The 23,972-nt window shown below is 36.2% G+C and overlaps 1 protein-coding gene across 33 annotated transcripts in view; it reads right to left on the bottom strand.

Annotated features, from left to right (window-relative positions):
• Nucleotides 1-23,972, bottom strand: part of LOC307187576 (uncharacterized protein) — a 791,299-nt gene that overhangs the window by 497,919 nt on the left and 269,408 nt on the right. For 31 of the 33 annotated variants that reach the window (XR_013828646.1, XR_013828647.1, XR_013828648.1 and 28 more), the window contains one exon: nt 5,231-5,339. The exons of the other annotated variants lie outside the window; for them this stretch is intronic. The gene's annotated coding sequence lies outside the window, so the exon portion shown is untranslated. The remainder of the gene's footprint in view (nt 1-5,230; nt 5,340-23,972) is intronic. 33 annotated transcript variants of the gene reach the window in all.

Below are 23,972 nucleotides of genomic sequence, written 5' to 3'. Positions count from 1 at the left end.
AGAGAACAGCTGACACCTATCCTTCTCAAACTCTTCCAAAATATAGCAGAGGGAGGAACACTCCCAAACTCATTCACCATCACCCTGATACCAAAACCAGACACAGATGTCACAAAGAAAGAAAACTACAGGCCAATATCACTGATGAACATACATGCAAAAATCCTCAACAAAATACTAGCACACAGAATCCAACAGCACATTAAAAGGATCATACACCATGATCAAGTGGGGTTTAACCCAGGAATGCAAGGATTCTTCAGTATATGCAAATCATTTAATGTGATACACCATATTAACAATTTGAAGGAGAAAAACCATGTGATCAGCTCAATAGATGCAGAGAAAGCTTTCAGCAAAATTCAACACCCATTTATGAAAAAAGCCCTCCAGAAAGTAGGCATAGAGGGAACTTTCCTCAACATAATAAAGACCATATATAACAAACCCACAGCCAATATCGTCCTCAATGGTGAAAAACTGAAACCATTTCCACTAAGATCAGGAACAAGACAAGGTTGCCCACTTTCACCACTAGTATTCAACATAGTTTTGGAAATTTTAGCCACAGCCATCAGAGAAGAAAAAGAGATGAAAGGAATCCAAATCGGAAAAAGAAGCAGTAGAGCTGTCACTGTTTCCAGATGACATGGTACTTTACATAGAGAATCCTAAAGATGCTACCAGGAAACTACTAGAGCTAATCAATGAATCTGGTAAAGTAGCAGGATACAAAATTAATGCACAGAAATCTCTTTCATTCCTATACACTACTAATGAAAAATCTGAAAGTGAAATTAACAAAACACGTCCATTTACCATTGCAACAAAAAGTAAAATATCTAGGAATAAACCTACCTAAGAAGACAAAAGACCTGTATGCAGAAAATTATGACACTGATGAAAGATATTAAAGATAATACAAATCAATGGAGAGATATACCGTGTTCTTGGATTGGAAGAATCAACATTGTGAAAATGACTATAATACCCAAAGAAATCTGCAGATTCAATGCAATCCCTATCAAACTACTACTGGCATTTTTCACAGAACTAGAACAAAATATTTCACAATTTGTATGGAAACACAAAAGACCCCGAATAGCCAAAGCAATCTTGAGAAAGAAAAACGTAGCTGGAGGAATCAGGCTCCCTGACTTCAGACTACACTACAAAGCTACAGTAATCAAGACAGGATGGTACTGGCACAAAAACAGAAATATACATCAATGGAACAGTATAGAAAGCTCAGAGATAAACCCACACACATATGGTCACCTTATCTTTGATAAAGGAGGCAAGAATATACAGTGGAGAAAAGACAGCCTCTTCAATAAGTGGGGCTGGGCAAACTGGACAGATACATGTAAAAGAATGAAATTAGAACACTCCCTAACACCATACACAAAAATAAAATCAAAATGGATTAAAGACCTAAATGTAAGGCCAGACGCTATCAAACTCTTAGAGGAAAACATAGGCAGAACACTCTATGACATACATCACAGCAAGATCCTTTTTGACCCACCTCCTAGTGAAATGGAAATAAAAACAAAAATAAACAAATGGGACTGAATGAAACTTAAAAGCTTTGGCACAGCAAAGGAAACCTTAAACAAGACGAAAAGACAACCCTCAGGATGGGAGAAAATATTTGCAAACGAAGCAACTGACAAAGGATTAATCTCCAAAGTTTACAAACTGCTCATGCAACTCAATATCAAAAAAACAAACAACCCAATCCAAAAATGGGCAGAAGACCTAAATAGACATTTCTCCAAAGAAGATTGCCAACAAACACATGAAAGAATGCTCAGTATCATTAATCATTAGAGAAATGCAAATCACAACTACAATGAAGTATCACCTCACACCAGTCAGAATGGCCATCATCAAAAAATCTACAAACAATAAATGCTGGAGAGGGTGTCGAGAAAAGGGAACGCTCTTGCACTGTTGGTAGGAATGTAAATTGATACAGCCACTATGGAGAACAGTATGGAGGTTCCTTGAAGAACTAAAATTAGAACTACCATATGACTGCACAATCCCAGTACTGGGCATACACCCTGAGAAAACCATAATTCAAAAAGAGTCATGTACCACAATGTTCATTGCAGCTCTATTTACCACAGCCAGGACATGGAAGCAACCTAATTGGCCATCAACGATGAATGGATAAAGAAGATGTATCATATATACACAATGGAATATTAGCCATAAAAAGAAACGAAATTGAGTTATTTGTAGTGAGGTGCATGGACCTAGAGTCTGTCATACAGAGTGAAGTAAGTCAGAAAAACAAATACCATATGCTAACACATATATATGAAATCTAAAAAAAGAAAAATTGGTCATGAAGAACCTAGCAGCAAGACAGGAATAAAGACACAGACCTCCTATAGAATGGACTTGAGAATACAGGGTCGGGGAAGGGTAAGCTGGGACAAAGTGAGACAGTGCAATGGACATATATACACTACCAAACGTAAAATAGATATCTAGTGGGAAGCAGCCACATAGCACAGGGAGATTAGCTCGGTGCTTTGTGACCACCAAGAGGGGTGGGATAGGGAGGGTGGGAGGGAGGGAGACACAAGACGGAAGAGATATGGGGACATATATATATATATATATATATGTATAACTGATTCACTTTGTTATAAAGCAGAAAGTAACACACCATTGTAAAGCAATTATACTCCAATAAAGATGTTAAAAAAAAGAGAAGAAAGCTGTTAAACGAATATATTTTTCATGCTTTGAAGCTATGTGTTTAACAGTTTTCTAACTATTTATTCATTTATAAAAAAAATACTTCAGTTATTATCTCCTAGAGTTGAAATTAGATGTTTAATTGACTGGAGGGAATGAAAGTCATTCACTTTTAGATATGGCAACTGTTTTAAAATATTTCTGTAAAATGCTTCATAGACCACCATTAGCCCAACTTCTTGGCAAACATTCCTGTGTGTATATCTAGTTGCTTTTATAAATGTCATGCTGGAAGAGCTAACACTTTCAGAAACATGTTTCTCTTAATTAGGAAAGTCAACAGACTTCTAATGGGAAGAAATGGGTATTTTTCTCTGTGGTATCAGAGGCATCAAAAGGCCCAGTTCTTCTGCCAAACCAATCTTCCTTCCTGCCTGCCTTTCAAACCCAGGTGATTGCAGACAGCTGAGCAGGCATTTTCCCCAAAGCCTCTATTGACCTGGCTTCAGTCTTTGCTCTACCGCCCCATCTCTCTCTCTGTCACTCTTCCTGTGTAGGTTTTTGTTTGTTTGTTTGTTTGTTTTGCCTTGGGAAACCTAGGGATATTCATGGCACTGAGGCAAAAAATGTGGAATTAAAAACTAAATTCTTGAGGCCTTATCCTAGCAACAAGACCATCACCATCTGTTCAGAAGACAAGCCAGCTATTATCTACTGCATTCTTTATACAAACTCCATCACCTGTGAGGGGAAAAAAACTGCCCCTTCCTGGGTTCTCTCTTTGTCACAGGAGAAAGAGGTCTGTTTCCCCCTAATGCAGTAAAACCTAAAGAAAGCAAACAGGACTGGAAGCACTTAGAACAAATTTAAAGAAATCTACTCGAAGGCCCTATATTGTCATTCCAAAATATCTGATAATTGTCATCTGTGCATAATGACACCTGACAAAAATATTGTTGATGTCTCTCAGTAACCACTATATTATTTAAATTAGAAAATAACAAATGGAGCGTGTATCTGTGTTTTTTGTATTAAAATGATTGTCACAGTCTCTCCTTTATTTTTAGCTTCAAAAATTTTATTCGTTTCACCTTTCAAAAACCACATCAAAATTTATATTTTGAAAGTGGCATTAAAATGCTATTTCAGTGACTTCAGGGTAAGAATCAATCTATTTAGACACCTAGTTTAATCCAGGATGAAATATTTTTCCTTGGGAAATGTTTAAAACAGTAGACAGTAGCTCAGTGATATTTTATGCAGTAAAATTTATATTATTAGGAATACACAAGATCTTTTTCCTCCCAAAATAGTTCAGTACAAAGGAAGAGAATATCTGTAGATAGAATATTTGAAAATGCCAACCAGAGTCTAAAGTCCAGATAAATAAAATATGATATCATTCTGGATTATTTTCTTTCTAGAAATAAATACATATGGAGATATGATTCAATAAATTTTAAAAGAATAGATTTATTAACTGTTTACCTTGCGCCAATCATTATGTAATATGCTATTGAGTATTTTTCAAAATTTGACATGGTTTTTATGAATAATACATCAACAAATAGAAAGTACCCATCAAGTCCTAAGAAATAGTAGCTCTATAAATATAACTAACGTTTGGTTAGTGTTTATTACTTTAAAATCCATCCCTCTTTTCTACATTATCCCATTTGTTCCTGATAAAGAGCCTGTGAGGCCAGCTGAGCAGTCATCTCTATCACTCACTTAAAGATGAGGAAACCTGAGTTCAGAGAGGTGTGCTGATTTTCCCATGGCTCCCCGAGAATCTAAAATCTACTTCAACCAATTTTGAAACTAAACTCTGGTTTTTTAAAAGGGCATTATTTATATTTGTACCATCAAAAAGAGAATACGAATGAATGTGAAGACTAAAGCAACTATAGCTCTTCATTCTCTGGAACAGATTGTTGATATACTTGTTGGATGATGTTCAGAAATATTTGTGTTGTACACAGGCTCCATTTTCATGAGTCAATGTTCCCAAAGTTGTGCGTAAAATATGAACTGAAGTTACCCACGTGACTGTTAATTATCTTCCTTTTTAGATTACACCTTGGATTCCCATCGTCTGCATATTGGGCACTAAAAATTTCCCACATGTTTCCCACATGGCTTTTGCTAAAATTTTCCAAGTCACAGCCACAGCTGAAAATCCTTAAGGTAGGGATTCTGAGAAGCAGCTGAATCATTCTTTTTAACCCATCTGTGAATATGCTTAATCTGAAGGGAATAAAATCCCAATGTTTGGCTAATTTCAATAGATGGAAGTAATACATCTGTCTGGTTGCACCACATCAGAGTAGGACAAAAGCACACATAAAAATGGTAACTAGATAAGATGTAGGATAGTAAGGTCACAGAAGGATACTTTGAGCCCATAAATAGGTATTCAGATGGTGAAAGGAAAATTCTTGTATGTCAGAATAATTGCCTCTAGCCAATTAGAGCCAACTGATTACATAGAAGTATTATAAAATGAAATATTTACCAGGACAAGGTACAAAGATGTGTGAAGGACCATAGATTCCACAAATATGCAACGTGGGATGATAGCTGAGTTTTATGTTTTTAGCAATGTTGTCAACTGGGTTTCAAGTCTAAAAGAAAATAATTTTTCAAAAGATTACTTTTCCCAGCAAAATACAACAAATACAAAAACAATTATGCAGAAATCTTTATTCCCAGCCCTCGTTTTCAGATTAACTTAAAACAGGTGTTAGTGATGCTAACAGCAATGTTTTGATCCCCATGTGGCCTGGTGACCTCACTTTCTCTGTTCCTTGAATAGAGAACATAGCCTTTCCTTCTTAGTCCCTTATAAACATGTGCTGGTGGTCACAAAGGAGAATTTCTGAAAGGGAAAAATAATAGGATGGGCCAGCAAACTAAGGAAATCTCATACATGCTCCTCAAAACTGGTCATAGGTTATAAACATCTTTTCAGTAAAAAGATCCCTTTTCGATGGAGTGACCAGTAATTCAGGTTTGCCTAGGACTTGAGGGGGTTTCTGGGATGAACTTTCTGTGCTGAAACTGGGAAAATCCCAGGCAAAGTTGAGGGAGTTGGTGACCCCACTTAGCTGTGAGATAAATTGACTTGCAGTTTAATTTGGCAGCACTGTTCATAGTCTTTAACATTCCTTTATAAAACATTTTAGGAAAATGGGACTGAAAAGATCCAGGCTTCTATTCTGAGAATCAAGAGCTCCAAAATGCACCTCAGTAGCAGAAATCTGGGGTTTCATACTTCATAATTTATGCAAGCTACTCTTTGTGAGTTGTGCAAACACCAAGACCATTGCTTGCCTTACCGCATTGACTTATCTTGTGCTACGATCAGGAGTGATTTTGCCTTCCTTGTCTCCTGCCTACTGCTGAGTTATCCATTCACCCTATTATGCCTCTACTCCCTTTACTAAGCATGAGAGCCTAATAATTTGTTAATCATGTGAAACAACCAAAAACCTATCCTCATCCCACCATTTTTTAATAGCATGGCAATGCTTCCCTACTGTTCAGGGAAGAAAAAAGATTCAGCGGATTACACTGGAGGTTGTCAGGGCACAAACGCATTACTCTGTAAATTGGTTTGTAAAAGGAGTGGGGAAGAAAAGTATCAAGAATTTATCTGTCTTTAGTTACTCTGAGGTAACTAAATGGTTAATACAAGAAAGTTTTTCTTTTAGAAAAATCCCAACAAGTAAATACAGAAAGAATGATGAAATTAGAAAAATCGCCAGCTCGCAACTCTGAAAGAAATGATGCATACAGGCAATGACCACCAATGAACATAAAATCACTATTGAAAATTTGTTGAGGAACTTTAAAAGGCTGACATGACTTTTCAAGTTTAGAATCATTTAAAATGGGACACCTGGTCATTACATGCCTCACACAAAAAGCATACACAGAACCACATATGAAATATTCTAGACTGAGTAGCAAAAGCCTCTGGTGTTCATCTCATCCCTCTGCCCACCTCTGATCTCAGCTGCAGCTCTGGGGAATAGTTCCGACTCACTGTGTGCAAGACCCAGCTTCCAGGAAAACCTTCAACCAAGGGGAAAGGGAAGCCAGTGGCAAGTTTGGGAGGTGCTGTCTAAGCTTCCCAGAAGTCCCCACTGAAGAGAGCCCTGCTGTCTACAGTAGGCACCTTGATAACACAACCTTAAATGGTCTTGCCCTGCCTGGCCCACTCTCCCTACTCCCTCTCTCCTGTCTTGTGGAGAATCCCAAATAAACTACTTGCACTGGCACTGGGGTCCTTCTTGCAAGCCATGCTTTCAGAAAAGCTTTAGCTAAGTTGTTAATGAAACCTATATCTAATTACCTATTTACAGGAAATATAGGAGACAGAGGAACAAGCTTACTGTTGGCTCAAGGGATGTCCAATTTTCCCAGGACAGATGACTGGTATTTCCAACAAATGGACTGCATGAAAATAAAGGAAGAAGGGGAGGGAGGAAAAAAGGGAGGAAGAGAGGAAGGAAGACGCCTTTTGCAGAATAAGAAAGACCTACATGACAACCAAGTACAGTATTTATGTGAACCTTGTTGAATCCTGATTTGAGTAAACCAACAATAAAAAATGTATCTTGAAAATAAATGGGGGAATTTGAATACAGTATTAAGTGATATTAAGAAATATTTGTTAATTTTGTTAGGTTGATTAGCAAAGTAGAGGTGGTTATGTTTAAAAAAAGCCTTATCAGATGAAATAACATACTAAAGTATTCATGGGTGAAATCATATTTTGTCTAGAATTGTTTAAAAATACTCCAGAGAAAACAAAAAATAAAGTGAAGAATAGATAGAATCAGATTGTTGAAATGTTGATACTTGTTGAAGGTGGTAGTGGAAATAAGGGAATCATTATCATTACTATTCTACTTTTGTTTTTGTTTAAAATTGTATACAATGAAACATTAGGAAAGAAAATCTTAATGTCCTGAAAAACCCTGAATTCAAGTGAATAAAATAACATAAACTCTAATTTACTTCTCATTTAATTGACTGAAAGCAGTGCAGGCACCACAGTGGTACTACCACTAGCAGAGATTCAGTAATCCAAACATTTGTCTGTCACCTTCTTTGTTACCAGGAGCAAATTCCAGGCTAAATTATTTTGTTACTGGTTAGCAAGTTCTGGTTAGCAAACATAGACCAAATGTTTGTGTTTCCCCAAAATTCATATGTTAAAATCCTAACCCCCAAAAAACGATGATAGAGAATTAGGTTTAGACGAAGTATGAGGGTGGAGCCCCCATGACGGGATTAAGGAAGACCAGAACTCTCTCTCTGCCATGTGACACATAGCAAGAAAGTGGCAGTCTGCAAACCAGGAAGAGCCTCCTTCCTCATCCCAATAGGAACAGCATCTGCGATTATCTTGATCTTGGACCTCCCAGCCTCCAGAACTGTGAGAAGCAAATGTCTGTTGTTTAAGCCATCCAGCCACCTGTCTATGGTATTTTGTTAGATAAGGCCCAATTTCTGTATTCTCAGGAAACAAAAATTTATTTAAATATTAGCCTAAGCTAGATATTATTAGGAAGCTATAAAGAGGAAATTAACAACACCTTATATTTATGCTTTGTTTTCAAATGCATTATTTCTGTTGATTCTTGAAGAATCCCCAAGAGTGAAAGTTATATAATATACAGCAAAGTTAAATGATGGTTAATATGAATTATCTGACATTAGCTACTTTATTTTTTTTCTATGATATGAATGCATAGTTCATCATACTTGGAAACGTCACAGCAAACAGGGAGTTTCTTGAGGGAAGAGTTTTTTTTAACAAGTTCACGTTTGTACCCCTAGCACCTAAAAGGGCATTTGACACATTATAGACACTTGATAAATAGTAATGCTTAAATTCCTTTAAATCCTTTACTGAAGTAGTAATTGGGTCAACTGTCTATTTCTCTCATAATCACTGGCATTACGTTAATTTAAACTAGCACTGCTGTTTTTTCTGGACTTTCTAACTGGTCTCCTTACATCCACTGTTGGCAATACCAATCACATTGCAGACAGAGTACTTAAAAATGCAAATACGATCACATGACAATACTTACCCACATACACACCCACCCACTCTTAAAACCATTCAATTGTATTTCATGACTCTAGTACTTTTAGTATTTTCCACATTTATTGTGTGATTATTTAATTAACCTATGCCTTTCCTAACAGGCTTTAAACCCTATTCTTAGAGCACGGACTGAATTTGTTTTTGTCCTTATCTCTATCTCCAGGGCTCTACATTCTATATGCTTAGAATGTAGTATGTGGTCAAAAATACTCATCAAAAGAATTCATCCAGTAGTCAAATCTAAACTTGCTTTATTTTAGCATGCTACTTTCATTATCTGAACTGAACAGGTAAAATAAAATTGTGGAGGAACATTACTGTCAAATTCATATAATTGTTTCTGTTTGCTTAACCAATTGCTACAACACCTATAATATTGTAACTTACTATTAATAGAAAAGCAGCAACTACATCTCCTTGACACAGAGTGATCCTGCTTGTCAATTCAAAGGAGACACTGAAAGAAATCCATTATTCTGTCTTTACCTATAATGGTTAATGTAAAAAATGGAAGCATATTTGGCAGCTTTCAGGAGCACAGACAAATTCTATATGGACAACAGACAGTAAGCAGAAGCAGTAAAAGTTCCCGTTCTGTTAAAAATTTAAGAGTCACTTGATTTTTAGCTCTTTGGCAAAACCCATTACACAGAAAAAGTATACATATAGAAAACTCAAACTTACTATAGGTAAATTTCAGAGTCTGTTATTTGAAAACAAAAGAACTTTGAAGAGTATTCGTAACCTACTTCTTTTTATTGTTGGGTCCCAAGGCATTTCAAAGGGCATGGTTTCCCAGATCATTTCATGCTAGTTCTAGGAGGAATGCGTCTTTTGCTCCTTTCAGTAGTACCAGGTCTCATGTTATCATCATCCGCATGCTTGTGTGTTTCTCTCACTGGTTTATAAATGTGTGAGGTCAAGGTCTGGTTCTACCCACATACCCTGAAATACAGGATGTGCTGTAGTTCAATAACCCTTTATTGAATGCTGTGATCTAATTTACAAAAATTCAATTTATACTCATGTCTTCTGAGACAATATTTATTGTGTTAAGTAGAAGATGGCACCAATGTACATGGGCCAAAGGTAGAAGGAAAAATAGTCATACAAGGACTGGCCCAAGTAGGCTAAATGGTGATTGGGGCTGAGTTTGTCTTTGGAGTTCCTTTCTCATGTTATCAGATTTGAACTCCATGTTGGTACCCCTTCAGCTCATCACCCCATCCTTTGTTCCAAGGGATTAAGATTTGATGAGTTTCACCTGTATGTATGGATGTAATGAAGAAGGTAAAGCATCTGATTCATTTTTTTTAACTTTTTTTTTTTTTTTTTTTTTTTTGCGGTACACGGGCCTCCCACCGCCGTGGCCTCTCCCGTTGCAGAGCACAGGCTCCGGGCGCGGGTCCAGCCGCTCCGCGGCATGCGGGATCCTCCCGGACCGGGGCACGAACCCGTGTCCCCTGCACCGGCAGGCGGACTCCCAACCACTGCACCACCAGGGAAGCCCCCTTTGCAAAGTTTTTATTGAAAACACTTTTGAAAAGTTTTTACTCTCTACAGAAGGATGCCTGCTTAAAGTTTATAGAATATTACAACAGGAGAAGTCTTCAGATAATTTCTGGTTTAATACACTTAAGACTCAAAAAGATTGATTCTATTAATCAGCTGATAACAGATATTTGAGTGCCTCCTATACTATGCAAGGCACTAGGAACACAAAGGTGAATAAGAAAGAGAATCTGCTCCCAATGAGTTTCCAGTGCAGCAAGGCACAAAACCTGTGAGCTTAGTAGAATTATGGCCCATGTCTTCTACATGTAGAGGAGGTATTTATAGAATCTCAGCATTTAGAGAAAATGTGAGTTTTCAATGATCATCCTGATGAGCATATTAGTATTCGTGGGGTCCTCATGTCTCTCTGTAAGCACCATTGTTGTGGAACATATTCCATCTGAAAAGAAATAACCCCCTAAAGGGTGCACATTTTAAATCTAAATAGTATACTTTCTTTTTGAAATTTTAATTTTGGAACTTAATATAGAGTCTACTGTTACCAGAACAACCACATCCACCGAAAATCATCTTAAGGTAGCTATAGAATCCCAAGAGAATAATGAGTTCTTCAGAGTTTCCCTAGTTATGGAGAGGAAATCATTAGTAACTTATGACAGAAATAAAGAAATCATCCAATTAATGTATTCAGAGATGAATCTTAATGTCCAATTATTCTCTTGATTTGACACAACCTAGTAACAACATAACGTAGTCAGCAACATTGTATTAATGTCGGAAGATAGTGGGAAGGTAGCCCTGTGGGGGAAGAAACAGTTTCTGTTTAATCCTTTCCTTTTTCTTTTGCTCACATATGATAAGCAAATCTCCTGCTTAAGTTTATCATCTTACAAAAAAAAAAAAAAAAAAAGGAAAAACAAGTAACCCCACAGAATTTACCTGAAAACCATATTGTGCTCAAAAGTCAGAATTATATTATAATTAAAGCTTATAAAATATAATTTAAACAAAGGTCGGTCTGTTCATTAACTGTTAACGAATGATTTTGCTATCATTCATCCTAGTCTCCTAGTTCAGATCTATTGATTGATTTAACCAATGTCTATTTAAATGTTTAATTTCCATATTTTATAATTGCTCCAATATTAAATAATACTCACAAAGAGTAAAAAGTTAAAGTGCCATATCATCACATCCATATTCATGCTTCCATTTCTTGAAGGGATGAAAATTAAGGAAAATGTTTTTCAATATTTTTGTATTTTATATTAAATAATACATAGTGGTGATAAAAAATATGAGTATATAAATGTATTACAGTACAAATCTGTACCAATCTTAAACCTCCAGTCTCCCAGTTTTCCTCTACAAAAAAGAAAAAAAAAATCCCCCTAATTGTTTTTAGTTCATTCAAAATTAAAAGGTCTTATCTTTTAAATATTAATAATTTATAAAATGCAGTAGCCATATAACTGGCTATATTTTTAGATCATTTAACCACATCTCACTTTCCCTCATTAAAACATTATACAACTAAATAAATATGTTAAGATAATAAATTTCGGTACTGTTTTAAACTTTTTTCAAAGATAAACTTACATTCTCTGTTTATTTTTATATTCAGCAAAATTTCATTGTTGTAGGAGATATTCTTGATTGCCTTGTTAGATAATCCCCCTTTATGGTCTCTCTTTTTCTTGACCACTTCTAAATGATACTTTCTTTCCACTGCTAAATTTTTAATCAAATTTCTATCTGCTTTGCCCCATCAGTCAGCTCAAGACCGCTGATTTTAGCAGAATGCAGTTCTACTTTGACTAACCAGAGTCACAGGTGTGTTTGAAATGACTGATATGTAAGTATATGTCTGAATAGTCTGTGTATCCATAAAGAAACAGTATTGAGCTTGCAATATATATACGAGGGCCCATTCTAGGTACTGGATTAGATACCAAGAATTAAATTTCATTCCAAACTAAGTGTAAGAAATGGAATCTGACTTCAAGAAACAGAGATTAATTGAAGAGATACAGTACACTCAGACGACATACATATGGCAATGTTATTAGTGATCACTGGACAACTAAAAATGCAAGAATTCAAAGAAGAGAAAATGACCACTACAGGCTAATTGTCAAGAAGTGGGGTTTTCTTGTTTGTTTGGTTGGTTGGTTTTTTGTTGTTTTTTTTTAGAAAAACAGGGTTTAAACTGGCCTCAAAATATGTGTAAGAGTAAGACATACACTCAAAAAAAAGACAGAATAGTGTGCCCAGAGGCATGAGGAAAGAGATCTAGAAGGCTTCTAAAGGACAGTGAATGAGCAGTGTGTCTGAAGCACAAAATTATTAAATGGGGGTAATAGGAAATCAGGCTAGAAAAGCAGTTTTGGAAAGTCAAGTTAACGAATTTAGTCATTATGTGTCAGCAGGGTACAGTTAGGGATGATTTTTGATGAGAAATGATATGATAAGGAATAATGTTTTATGACAATTAGTCTGGGGGATTCGTTTTCATTCATGCTTCCATTTATTCAACAAATATTGATTCGAGCTCTAAAATACCCAGGCATTGTACTATAAATAGCAGCAAAGACAAGTAAGATACATTTCCCACCCTCGAGGTGCTTCTATCCTAGAGGCACAAGTAAAAGAGTAAGTGCCATTTATTGTGATAATGTGGCATATGGTGCAGCACCACCCTGAATGCTATGGGTGTTTAGAAGAAAGACTTCCAGATAATACTCGTGATCAGAGAAAGCGAATACTTGAGATTCTGGCAGAGCCAATTCTGGAACTACAACTTGAGAGATCAGTATTAGTTAATTATATGACTTGGAGAAGAAGGAGGAATGAAGACATTTAGGCACATGGGAACAATTCATGTGAAGGCAGAAAACCGCAGCACAATGGAGCCATCTCTTCATTGCCTGATGTCGTGTCCCCTTGGCCCATCTGTGATTTCAGCTACAGCTGTGATACACAGTTCTGTGCAAACTCAGAGCTAGCATACCGCTCAAGCATTTCCCACTTCAGGGACTTTTCTGAAGTTCTGGAAGTCACTTAGCTTCTGCACAAATGGAGCCTGAAAGGGTTGGGGTGTTACACCCAAAGGCATCCTTCAAACAGTGGGGAACAGGAGATGGCAGAAGAATGACTCAGCTGCCTATTCTTCTGACAATTCTGGGAGTATTACAGGTTTCTCAGAGGTTTCAAGGAATGAAGCTCTATCGACGATTATAGGGACTTCACTGACATACCCTCACCCCAACACTCTATTCCTCCTCCCTCATACCTGCTTCCTTATATAGCCACCCAAATAAACTCCCTGCTACCAAGTCCTTGCCTCAGGCTCTGCTTTTGGTAGAACCCGAATAGAGACAAAAATCTCTTATTCAGGGTGATTGTAGAGACATGGGTAACAATGATGAGAGGGGTCATGGTGGATGGAGAAGGATAGTTGATTTTCAAACTAGAGAGAACTTTGTGTGTCATGCTAAAAACTGAATTTTATCCAAAAAGTTAAAGGGAATCATTGAATGATTTTATACAAGAGAATAACATGTGTAAGATTTTTGTTTTAAAAGATCTCCCTGGCAGCAGTGTAAAGAGTATGAATTGCAACACCCTAGATGGAGAATTGAGGGCTGATTTAGAGACCATACTATGACCCAAGCAAGGTATTTTGGGTCTTAATTAAGGAATTAGCTGTAGGAATGAATATGAGATGTGAAAACCATCTGCTTTTAGTGCCCGGTTGGATGTGTGGAGTGAGGGAGAAGGGAGTTTCCAATTTGGGACAATGTCTGAGTAGCAACACCATTTATCCATAGAATACAGGAGCAGTAGGTTATGGGGAGAGGGGTGGAATGAGTTTATTTTTCAGCATATTAATACAAGAGCTTGGAGTAAAATTCATATGGAGAGATAGGTAGGCAGTTTTTTATTTCCTGGTAGAGGTTTGGATCACAGATATAGACATATGTTGAACAGGCCTGTGGTAGGCCGTGCAGTAGGTTCTTCTAACTATTACTTCACTTAACCCTCATAGCAAACCCAACATGTGGATTATTTTCATTACTTTGCATTTGAGAAAATAGATTCAGAGAGGTCATTTAATTTGTTTAGGATCACACAGCAAGTGAACAGTGGTGACAGAATTTGAACCCAGGTCTGATAGCCTGAATAATGTTTTTACAGTATACCACTCTGGCTCTGCCATACTGACTATACCAACATCTTCATCTTGAAATGGCTGATGATTGTAGAGCTACAGTTTTCAACTATAGCAGATAATAAAGGTAACAGGACCCACAGGTCTCACACCTGAACCATGAATAGCTTGACATTATATAAAACCATAGATCTAATCTATTACCCTACCTGCAATGCAACTCACTCTTCATATTGGTGTCCAATTGTTATATAAATGTTTCTATCCAAAATGTGGGATGTCCCTACATGAAATATTATCTTTGTGAGTTTATAAAGCATGTCACCAGTTATAATTAAAAGCAAGGAAGGAATAAAAGTGCTCATCTTAATACACTCAAGATCAACAGGATGAAGGGAGGGAAAAGATAAGTGTTTAACAGCCCAAAGTGGTAGGTGTTATTTTCATTGGAGTGCGTCACAGAATTAGATGGACTCCTAAGAGTGAAAGGGTGAGGTATCTTGTGTCTGTTCAAGAAAAGGCAGTTCTGGGTATACAGTGATGGTTTGAGAGAACACACATGCAGTTCCAAGTGGGCAAAAATCTGAGGCCATGGTTGTACAGAAAAGCTAAGACATAATTGTACTAAGGATCAAGGCTTAATAAGCAATAGAGAGAATAAGTAAATATACAAAGAAAAATTGATTAGATGTACATCTATGTAGTGTATATATGTGTGTGTGTATATATTCATCTGAGGGGAACTTATATTAACAAACAGACTTCCAAAGAAGAATAACGAAATATTCAGATTGGAAAAGATCTGAGAGAGCATTGTAAGTCACAAGCCCTACTTCAACCCTCATTTCGCAAAAGAAGAAGTAAGTGAAAAGGTTAAGTGATTTTTTTTCAAGATTTAAATCCACAAATGGGCTGGACATTTATTGAACAGTTATTTGTCTAACGTTATGGTAAACTGAATATTATAAATATGATAGTGACTCTTCAAGCATCTTATAATATATGTTTCTCTCTTAAAAGATAGTTTTCAATATTCATGAAACAATAGGATCAGTGAAGAGACGTACCAAGATCCACGGAATCTGTGAGATATTCATTAGGTTTTTTGTTGTTAGGATTTTTAATCGATCATGTGAAGTTAGTCTATGTCCAATACTTCTTGGCCATAAACCTAAAGGATAAATATTTATGGAATCTCTGAAGTTCTATGGAATTATAACTCTCTTAAATGGAAGTGTTCTGTTATTCTGTAATCATTTTGGACATAAAACAAGATATTATTAATTGAAAAGTTTTTAATTTCTTCATGCAACTGGTGGTTCTCAAGCTTTAGGGAGCACCAAAAGCACCTGGAGGGCTTGTTAAAACACAAGATCACTGGGTCTCACCTCAGTGTGTGTGATTCAGTAGGTCTAGTAAGGGCCTAAAAATCTGCATTCCTCACAAGTTCCCAGTGAGGCAGATGCTGCTTGTCCAGAGACCCTCATTTGAGAACCACTGTACTAATTGGATCATGAAAAACTGTGGGCAGAAACTGTCTCACTCATTTCTGTATGCTTAGCGTCTACCATATAGTAGAACCTCAACGAATGTTTATAGGAATGAGTGAATGACTAAATGACTATATAAATGATGTAGCTAAAAATGTTAGCTAATTTGGACTATTAACTGCCCAGCTCAAGAGTCTTCTTGTTTCTCCCACTTATAAAGAAATTAATAAATCAAGAAAATATTAAGTAATTGCTGTCCTAACTCTGTGTTGTCATGGATACAGTATTCTATTTTCAGTACTAGTCATGTCTTACTTGTTAATGACTGTTACAGTAACCAATAGAAAAGTAACACTTCACTCACCACATTTCATTAAATTTAACACCTCATATTAAGCTTAATGGGACAATAAGAACAAAGTTCTGCTTGCCATTTGTTTACAGAATTCCTCCATTTCCCTGTGGTTAGTGACTTACACAGCATCAATCTTTATGAACAGCTCCCCAAATAACAAGGAGATAGGAAAATAAAAGCTTTCTATTTGACTTAATAATAATGACCTCTGGGCCGGACATTTCCTGACATTTAACCAATAGTTAAATTAAAAGACTCTACTGTCTTTGATTCAGGGTCTCTGCTTCTACCACAGATTATTACCTTGCAGGAAATGCCCTTACTTTAGAACATTATAAATTTAACAGAAGAGGAAGCAAAATAATATGAATCCTGAGCACTAGGACTTTCAAATCCTTGCATTGTAAAAGGGTAAATGCAAAATATGGGTGGAGAATAGACAAAACTGGAATAAAATCCTTCACAGTTTGATCTTGATGCCAATCACAATGAAATAATCACCTCCATCATTGCAACCTGGAGTCATGCTACTTTATTTCCAAGGAAAATTCCACTGTGAGGGTAAAGAGCTTCATAATGTATCAGGAGAGAACAGATTATAAACAAACAGTTCAGGCTCCAGAAGAAAAAAAAAGATAATTAAATATATTTAATGATGCACACATCTGAGCAAAAGATCAAGGAAATATTGGAAAATATAACATCATTTAGAAGTCAAGGGAAATAAATGGGGAAGGAGAAAAGGACAGATAACTCAGAGGGACTGAATAAATCTCAGATAGGATATAAAAGACTGGAAACAGATGTTTATATTAAACTGCCAATGGAGTGATGAAACCATACAGATTGCGGTACCAATTTAACTGGAAAAAGCTATGGCAAGCAGACAGAGATTTGAGTTGGAGCTCTATTTTCCACCAGTCAACTGAAGGAGGTGGCTGCTGCCGCTACTGCTAATGATGAATACCATATGCTAGCAAGAGACACAGCCAGTGTGCTCTGCTGTGTGTGTTGGTTTGGGAAGATATGTGTAATTTTCTTTATCTGATACAAAATTAGTGCAACTTCAAATAACTGCATGCAGAATGCCTGAAGAAGAGCCCATATTGCTTCTCATTGAAAAAGTCAAGAGTGAATCATTTTTAAAACTTCTCATCTCGATTCAATAACTCAGTTAAAGTACCTTTACCTGATTTAGCCATGATATTGCCCTAGTTTTTTTTTATTATATTTTTATAATGGAGAGGAAGCCTACAACAGAATAACCATGCAGACAAGTAGTTAATGTGATATTAAAAAACAACAAACTTGCTGCTGACAGTCTTCTTTAAATGAGCATATATGTGTCTCTGTACATATAAGGTTTACTTCTTGTATCAACAAAGGATCCAAACCTTGTGATCTAGTCATAAATTTTGTTTCATATTGAAAAAATAAATTTAGTTTCATATCAATTCCCCAGTTTACAAAAAGCAATCTTCAAAAAAACACTGGAATTGGCAATTTGGAGTTTGTTTGTTGTTTTCTTTAAGGGAACATGCAAGGTTAAAATAAACAAATGGTCAAGGCTGAAGAGAAAAAGAGACTAAGAGAATTGGTGTATAAGTGATATTGTTTTCTTTTATGAAATTTCCTTAATTCTGAGGCAAACACCTAGTTAATCTGATCAATTCAGCAAGAGAAAGAAAAAGAAAGAAGAGAAAACCTTGGTTATTTCCTTTCATATTTGACATGAGTGCTCATCTGAATCTTTTATGCTCCCATTGTTGTATTAATGTTGTATAGACGTGGTATAAATGTTCATTTTTTTTCTCCAAGACTCATTAAAATATGGAGAGGAGAAAGGGAGAGTCACAGAATAACTTTAAAAATATTTTGGTAGTCCTCATTAAAAAGAGTTTAAGTACCTTGGATTTTATTTTATTACATGGTAATAAAATCGGGCCAGAGGAGAGATGTTCAGTCTGCAACTCAAAGACCAAATGTAATTTCCGCTAAGTCATAGCCACTGATCTTTTGACCAAGTAGACTTGAAGCTGAGGAAAGCTGTGGCCCCAGAAAAACCATCTGTGCTATTTAAGCTACTACCTTTTTTTAAAATGATCTCTGCCTTACCAGCTGAAGTTCCTTTTACATTCATTATTATGGAAAGAAAAAAACTTCTGACAGAGTGCGAACCTCTTAACAAATATTACCAGATAAACAAATAAATCAAATAATAAAATATGCCTACTAATCTAGTTCTGTTCTGAAAAATGAAAGAAATTTTTTGAAAAAAGACAAACACAACGTATATCAGAAAACTGAGAGAAAGAGGAAAAAAAGGAGGAAAAGTAACTGCTTGTAGAGACATTATGCTGCCTTTCACACTGTCGTTTCATTCCTTTCTGAAGGCCTGGGACTTATTTTCCCTGCTGAAATAGTCTCTCGGATCTCTAATATCAAGGGCAAACTTGTATTGCTTGACGGCATTCCACACTTGTCTGTTGGGAAGATTTAAACCACCTGATTCTCTCTTCTGCTCCTGGTCTATTGCTGACCTGCATCGCAGGCCTAACTGTGCAGCTCCTCCAGGAGACTGTGTATGATCAATCCCAGCGCCCCGGTGAGCTAGCCTGAGTTCACCTTCAGACCCCTCCAGAGTGATGAATCCCACTGGAATTCCTAGCAAAGCTTTGCATTCCTTGCTAAGGAGAGCAATTACTCTCTCTGGAAAACTTGCAAATGCTCTCTGCACTAACAAGGGACCTGGGGCTTGCTTGAGGAAGGCAGACAGAAACCAAACTCTAGCTCCATCCCCCCCCCCATCATGCTTGAGTTCCAAGAAACAACAATGAACTAGTAAGCAGGGAAAGAAATTAGAATTGTAGAAGTGCCAAAGGTATCCCTTGGAGCAGTGTGAATATTGTGTTGTCATGTAAAAGAGCCCTTGAAAGATAAAGGAACTAAGTCCAATTATTTTACTGGTTCCATGTTCATCTGAATCACTCTCTAACTTCAGACTTCCAGTGATATCACAGTGCCTGAAATAATTAATTTACCTCTTACTTCCAAAACCATGTTGGAAAATTAATTCCCAATACTAAAATGAATTTGGTAGCGGACACCCACAAATTTTGTGGGTTACCTGGCAGTCATTTTGAAATGTCATCTTGGATGAAATGTAGTCTTCCATCTTCCCTACAGATGCAGTCTGTCTGATTCGTGGGCTTTGTTTCTCATTATATTAAAGAAAACATACCCCTTTTTGATGTTTTTATAAAGGAATACAAGTTATCTTTCATAAACATTTATACAGATGCAAAATAACTATTTAATTACAACAACAATACAAATTTTTAACTACAAATAAGCAAAGAAAAATATTATACTTATATGAAAACCAATTAAAATTAAATCTCATAAATAAATAAGTTGGAGGTAAACTTTGCTGTTATTGCATGGTTGTTACTGTGGTTTATCATGGAAGGTACCTACATAATAATTTAATCTCAGCTTTAGGGCAGTCCAGACTGCAGTGAATTGCTTTAACCAGTGAATAAATCCCTGGATTTGTATACTGAAATCTAAGAATGACCATTTAGACACCACCAACATCTCGATCTATAATTAGCAGTCTGTCAGACAACTAAGGAAACCAATTGAGACGTAAAAACAATTACAACAGTTGAAATACTAGGTGTAATCAAACAGAAGTATTTTTTCCAGCACTTTAAGATTTTTTTTTTTAAACTAACAAGCAAGGCTTTAGAATGCACAGACTCAGAAGGAACCCACATTCCCTTTGATGGGATCTCATTTGGGCTACTTCAGTCCCAAGAAGAGACTATTTATGTGAATATTGCAGTAGAGAAAAAAAAAGCCGGACACAGCTGGCTACCCTTTCCTTTGGCAAAGAACAGCAATGGCCTTACCATCCTTCTGTTTATGGCAACACGAACTACTTTATTTGAAAAGTCACTCATTTCTATGATTGCAGTGGACATGTTTTCATCAACAGAGCAGTTGAGGAGGAAAAATTATTTTATTAGCTAATTTTCCTCTCATGAATTAGGGATTTTTCTCTGGACAGAGAGGAACTTCAAACCCCTCCAGAAATGGAAGCATGCCCATGGATTGACTACTACAGATCAAGTTTCCAGTGGGCTAATAACCTGCTCCAGTGAAAACATATTTTTAATTTGCTTTTAGGGTTATTTATTTTTTTATTATTACGCTAAGGGTTTATAATTTAATGTCAAACATAATTTTGCACGAATTATGTGACTGTACTATGATGCAGTAGATAAGCTCTGTGTGCCTGGCTGGCATGGTCTCAAACGATGTTTTTGAGAAAAATGGATCACCGTTTGGCAGGTTGCCATTCCATAAACTGCTCGATAGAACTTAGAAAGGAAAAAGTTGCAAAGAATTTTCATGTTTTACAAAAAAATATTTCTAGTAATATTAGAAGCAGAAAAAAATACTCTTTTATTGCTGTCTACTAGATGTAACATAAATTGTATGAAGCTAATTAAGAAATTAAAAGGCTTCCAATTAAAAATTGCAAAGTCATATTTATTGTAAATTGTCAACCAGCCAAGTGGAATCATATTTTTTAAATGAGAATATTTATTTAAAAATACAGTAGTCATCATAGTGTCTCCAAGCTTTATGATCAGATTGGTAAACATTTAGGAGTATCGACAATGTGCCAAGCTTTATGCTGGGAATGGGAGATACATAAATAAAAACTGTCCTGCCACAGCTCTCAAGAAGTTCACTGTCTAGTGGAGGAGACAAGCAGAGATGTCCTGCGAATGTAATGCAGTAAGTGCTATAATACAGTTATGCAGAGGGTTCTCTGGAGCACAGATAAGGAGCATCTGGCCAAGATTTGCAGATGGGGTGAAAGGTCAGGAATGTCCACAAGACGTGACTGAAGAACAGATTTAGTGTTCCAAGTTGGAAGACAAAGAACCAAGAGAATTAACTTGTGAAATAAATATTTGTTTATATATCTGTCCACAAGTTTAAATAAATGTAAATATAACATTTGTATGTCATTAACATTTGCACGTCATTTCACATGTGTCAGCTATTCTGATCCTCACACTGACCCTATGAGTTTAAGGACAGAGGGTAGAAGTATCTTCACTCTACACAGCCTAGAACAGTTACATGACCAGCCCAAGGTCGCTGGGGTAAAAAATGCATTTTAAGAAAGCCAGGAGCAAACCACAGGACTCTTGACTTCCAGACCAACTGTCACTCTGGTGTACTCCACTCTGCCATTATCCTGCTCATTTATCATATCATCGCTAACAAAACAGCAATTATTGAACCTTTAGGCATAGAATGTGTAATTAAAGAATAATGTGAAATGTCATTTTTGACCTTTCCAATTAAAACAAAAACTTCATCAAATTAACATAATCAGTAAGAATCCCACATATATTTTAAATGTCATCCATTTATCAACCACAATTCTAAATCAAATCATACAGAACATGAAATCAAAATTTTTCTGTGTTTCCACACTATCAAATACAAATACTTTGGCAAATAAGTAAGTAGAGTCTGAAGAGTTAAATCATTCCACTATGCAGTGGACCTACTGGACATAGTAGCCATGCAAGTTAGTCAACCAATTATAGGAAAATTGCTACGATGTTGATTGGGTTGCTGCTGGGTCATTGATCTGATTTTGTCATTATGGTAAGTGAAATAACTGAATTGTGAAACTTTCATGAATCTTTTTTTTTGTAAATTTGATTGTCTTTGTAGACCATCTTCAGTAGCAGACAGTTCTACTCTTGAGTTTCCACTCTTGCTTCAAAATATTTATTTCTGACAATATAAGAGATGTGAATCCTGGATTATACAAAGCAATGACCTGACCTGGAATGACATGATTAGTTGAGGTTCTTTTCTTTTATTATTGAAGAGTTTTATCTCAAGCATAGGATGGTCTGACTCAATCTCTAAACCTACAGAAAAATATTTAGTGACAAAACAATTTCTTTTAAAATGTTCGAAAAAAAGAATTTTCTCTCTATATAGAACCACAGAGTTAGTTACTGGTAATAATGACTTTTCCTGTTAATTGTCTACTTGGATTACTTAGGTAATCTATTGCAACTCTTCTTAATATTTTCAAGTTACCTGTATCCTTACCATGTAAAAAAACAGACTCCTCCAAAGGATGTATGTATTAGTCATGTTAGCTTAGGCTATGCTGCAATAACAAACATGCCACAGAATCTCAGCATAATTCATAAGGGTTTAGTGATTGTTCATGCTAAGTCCTTTAGGGGTCTAGTAGCTTCCAACGGATGCCACTGGGATTCAGGATACTTCTATCTTGTAACTATGTCAACAGGGACATTCCATATTTAGGTTACTGCATCAAAGAAAGAGAGAGCTGAAGAACCACAGACCAACTCGTAAATGTTTTTTATCTCTTTACTTCCCCTCCCAGCTCATTAGCCAGAAGGAATCAGATGGGACTGGTTGACTTATGGAAGGGGAAGGGAACGTGGGAGAACACTTGAAAATTCTGTGAACAGTAAATTTCTCTGTCATACTGGGCATGGTTCTAATGGCAGTTACATTTCTAACATCCTCAAAACTCTGATAAAGTCCCGAGCCCAAACACACCACAATATAGATTATGCATCTAGAGCTAGAATGAGTATTAAATGTTAAATAATAAAGAAGATATTATTTTTAAAACAGTAATAAGAAAAAAATTATATAATTGCTTAAAACCAATTAGGTAGAAATAAAACTGATCTTCCAGATTATATTGTTATATATTCCTTCACTAAATCTTTATAGAAATCCCGTTATTCTAGGAAAGGAAGGCTCCAAAAGACTGAAATTCAGCTGAAGTGATGATGCTGTAAGCACTGGACCTTGGATTTGAATCCAGTTTGATCTTAATCTAAGATCTCTGCTCTTGCTACTTTATCATGCTGACTCCCCAAATGTAAATTAATCAGGAAAATGATCAATATCTCTAAAACTACAAACAAAAAAACCCACAAACTAAAACTACAAACAAAAAACTAAAACTACAAACAAAAAAACCCCACAAGTACAGGGTAACTCTAATCCAAGGCTCCTGAGTGTCCTGAGAGCAGTAAGATCAGAGCTAGGTTCAAAAGTAATAAATTAGCCTGCTAATTCAAGAAAGCTAAATGAAGAATGGGAGCTTACTTATAGTGCTAAGTAGAAGAGAGTGTAAAAGTAGCCTATGAAAAATGAGGAGAAGGAGTTAAGACTTGACACCTGTAACTCAAAGAATCTGGTGCATTGATTAAGAACAGGTTCTGGCATCAGACTGGCCTGGGATGGTTCCTGATTTGCTTAACCTTTCCACTCCTCAATTTCCTTTTTCTATAAAATGGGCATAAGTCCTACCTTGTTAGATTATTACAAAGATTATATTAAAGGAATTTGTATTTGAAGTGTTGATACAATGTATGACAATGTCTTTTCTTGGAAGAGGAACTATCTTGAAGGGCCTCAAGTCACAATATTTAGTACTATGAATAATACCCTATCCAATGTGAGACTGCTTACAACAGTTTCTCATGTGATTTATGGGGCTTTTATGTG

This window comes from Stenella coeruleoalba, assembly GCF_951394435.1.
Source record: "Stenella coeruleoalba genome assembly, chromosome: 6".
In the NCBI taxonomy this organism is placed as follows: Eukaryota; Metazoa; Chordata; class Mammalia; order Artiodactyla; family Delphinidae; genus Stenella; species Stenella coeruleoalba.
Note: the sequence above shows the minus strand (reverse complement) of the source record. Positions and strands in the feature narration are given on the sequence as shown.